The sequence below is a fragment of the Capsicum annuum genome, chromosome 12, assembly GCF_002878395.1.
Source record: "Capsicum annuum cultivar UCD-10X-F1 chromosome 12, UCD10Xv1.1, whole genome shotgun sequence".
In the NCBI taxonomy this organism is placed as follows: domain Eukaryota; kingdom Viridiplantae; phylum Streptophyta; class Magnoliopsida; order Solanales; family Solanaceae; genus Capsicum; species Capsicum annuum.
In genome coordinates this window covers 223,958,012-223,961,807 of record NC_061122.1, presented here as the reverse complement: position 1 = coordinate 223,961,807, position 3,796 = coordinate 223,958,012, and the positions used below count along the sequence as shown (strand labels likewise).

Here is a 3,796-nt window from a genome sequence, read left to right as displayed (position 1 = left end):
GCGTTGGTGATGGATGTGTTGACGCGGCGTATACAAGGGGAGGTGCCATGGTGTATGCTTTTTGCAGACGATGTAGTTCTGATAGATGAGACTCCAGGGGGTGTGAATGACAAATTAGAGGTGTGGAGGCAAACTCTTGAGTCTAAAGGGTTCAGGGTGAGCAGAAGCAAGACAGAGTATGTGGAGTGCAAGTTTAATGACGTGAGGTGGGAGAATGAGGTAGTAGTGAAGCTGAAAGCACAGGAGGTATGTAAGAGGGATAATTTCAAGTATCTTGGGTCTGTGATCCAGAGTAACGGTGAGATTGATGAGGATGTCTCGCACCGTATTGGGGCGGGGTGGATGAAGTAGAAGCTCGTGTCGGGGGTGCTGTATGATAAGAAGATGCCGCCCAAGCTTAAAGGCAAATTCTACAGGGTGGTAGTCCGTCCGACCTTGTTGTATGGAGCGGAGTGTTGGCCAGTTAAGAACTCCCACATCCAAAAAATAAAGGTGGCAGAAATGCGGATGTTGCGCTGGATATGTGGGCTGACTAGAGGGGATGGAGTTCGGAATGAGACTATCCGGGAGAAGGTTGGTGTCACTTCAGTGGAGTGCAAGATGCGGGAAGCCCGATTGAGATGGTTCGGACACGTGAAGAGGAGAGGCATGGATACCCCGGTCCGTAGGTATGAGAGGCTAGCGTTGGATGGTTTTAGGCGGGGAAGGGGTAGGCCGAAGAAGTACTGGGGTGAGGTGATTAGGCGGGACATGGAGCAGTTACAGCTCACCGAGGACATGACCCTAGATAGGAAGGTCTGGAGGACGCGAATTAGGGCAGAGGACTAGGGCCAGTTTGGGTCGCTAGTGTAGGGAATTACTTGGTGGGGGTTTTATTCCTATTATGATTCCGTGTTCCGTGTTCCGTGTTCCATGTTTTATTACGAATCTATGTGCTTTCCTCTGTTTTATATTACTTATGGGTGCCGTATTTATGTTATGTTATGTAATCTGCTTCTGTGCTTTACTATGTGTTTGTGTGGTATCTCGTGCCTTGAGCTGGGGGTCTATCGAAAACAGCCTTTCTACTTCTTTAGAGGTAGAGGTATGGACTGCGTACATCTTACCCCCCCTCCCCAGACCCCACTAGGTGGGAATTCACTGGGTTTGTTGTTGTTGTTGTAATAAAAGTCTATTGATAGATGTCCCTTTTGGTCATGTGTCTAAAAAAACACTTCTTGAAAAAAATTATTTAAACACAATTTGATTGTCAAAGCACTTTATGAATGAATTTACCAAACATAAACTGCTTTTTTTTAAAAAGCACCTTTCTGAAAAGTCATTTTATAAAAGTGTTTCTCAAATAAGCAGTTTTATAACAGCAATCCCAAACGGGCTCTTAATCCACTATACTTGGCAAAAAGCTCCTCTGAAGTAGTATCTGCAAATTTATTGATGCCTAACTTGCAAATTCATTGATGCCTAACTTGTAAGACAGATTCCCTACCTTATTGATCGACTCAATGAATTTCAAGTTTTCTTTGAAAATCATGAGTCGTTTGTTAGAAAGCTTGAATCGACTCATGATTTTCAAAGAGAACTTGAAATTCATTGAGTCGATCAGTAAGGCAGGAAATCTGTCTTACAAGTTAGGCATCAATGAATTGGCAGATATTACTTCGGAGGAATTGTTTACCAAGTATAGTACTGGATTAAACATGCCTTCTTCACATCCGTCATCCTCTCCACTGTCGTCGACGGAATTCAAGATTAATGATCTAACTGATGATGACATTCCATCTAACTTGGATTAGAGAGACAATGGGGCTGTCACTCAAGTGAAGAATCAAGGTCTATCTGGCAAGATGCACACAACACTTCAATTAACTCATGACTCATGTCCTGTTAGAAATACACAGCAATAGCACAGTGGAAATAGATAAACAACATACCTCCATTCTTCCGGTAAGTATTTCCTACTCCAAAGATCTTCTAAGCACTCAAAACCTCACTTATAGATGGTATGGAGTTTTAAAGAAGTAACATGGCAAGGACCCTTGAACCAAATGTCATATTTATATTCTTCTCCACCAAAAACAATTTTGAAATGGACAGTAACTTCCTTTGGAGAAGTTACCGGCCGTTTTCCACATGGAAAGTTACAGAGAGGTTAGATGGAATATGGTCCTAAACTTACGGACCACTACTATCCAATTCTATCATCATTTTCCTTTTTCTGCTTCGTCCTTGTAAATGCGTCCATGAAGCGCCATACAGTGTTCGTGTCTCTCAAACATGGATAATAATTTTGGCTGGCTGCCAGCAATTGCGCCTTGAGAGTTAAACATGTCAACTACACAGAAGAATAACATTAGAATATTACTGATCAAATCAATTTTAGTAGCCATGGTTAACTAAATCTAGTGAAGGAGGAAAATATGGTTTGATCAAAAGATAATGGCTGTAAGATGTTTATGTAATAATAGGCTTGCATTTTATGTCTTCAGTAGCAAGGGGTTTATATAGAGGGTAGATGAGAAATTATTTCATAGTTAATATAGCTAAGTCTGGAGACTCTCGTCACTGATGAAATCCATTTTTAGTTTATAACTGGACCCCAATTCGTTTTCGAAAAGTACTCTTCATTTATGTTGTGAAAGTTCAACGTAACTATGTATTCTATTTTAATTTTCATATTATCGACTTCCAGACTGCCCACTAATCTTATAGGAGTAATATTCTAGGAAATTTCAATTTGTTACAAAAGATAAATGATTAGGGATGACTAATCACATGATTGATTTTAGGATTAGCTTATTTCATGTTTGGCTTTGAATAAAATGCATTGGATAACTCATTCCGAGATTAGTTAATCCCAACTGAATTATAGTGTTGTTTATATCCACCTTGAGGGTGAGATATTAATTTCGAAATAACTTGTTTTAAACCAAACGACCCCTTACAGTTGTAAAAGTAAACTGATTCTTTTCTAACACGTCTAACCCGAGCCAAGAATCTATTATGAATAAACGTTGGTAGCAAAAGAGACTTTCAGAATAGTTTGGAAGCAGTAATTATTATAAGTTAAAATGTAATCAGGATAGTAGTGTCCTACATCTATGCAACTTGAAGAAAATATCACATTATACAGATCATGGTAAGAATTATCCCCGTGGGGACATTTTCAACGTGTTTTGTTTAAAGAACTGTATTGATTTTTCATAAAAAAATTGTATTGATTTTTCATGATAAGTTGATTATATTTTGTTTTTATTAGATACTACCTGCAAGCTATTTTCTTTGCGTTCTACTCTTTAAATCTTTTTTTAGTTCTTTTCTTAATGATTGTTGTGTTGTTTTTGTGTAGATATCACTTTGGTTCTTGACAAGAAATGCTTATTCCTCCAGTAACGAAATTTATATGTGGTAAGAGTGGTGGATTAATTATGAAGCAACTTTATGGTTGTATATTTTAACTATAAACGCTTTCTTATACTTTTATTGAATTGTTAAAGTACTTTTAACCTTGCTTCGCCACTGAAGATATTCAGACATCGCACGAACATAGAGACTAATATTAATATGAAGTTGCAACATAAATTCGGTGATGTAACACTTTTTAATGCATAGAATCTTATTTTTCTTCTCATTTTATTTAACTTTTTGCTATTTTTTTTCTCACATATATGCTACTGAAAAAAATCTATACAAACTACAATTATGCTATCTTGTAAAAGAGTAGTAGTAGGAATCAAAAGCAAAAGAACACGTGCACCATAAGAAGTAAAATCAGAAGAAACTAAGAAAGTTAAAAGGC

At 37.9% G+C, this 3,796-nt stretch overlaps 1 pseudogene; it reads right to left on the bottom strand.

The window, feature by feature from the left end:
* The window catches only part of LOC107876716, a 73,631-nt pseudogene extending 71,184 nt beyond the window's left edge, over positions 1 to 2,447 (bottom strand).
* Between the last annotated feature and the right edge of the window lie 1,349 nt (positions 2,448 to 3,796).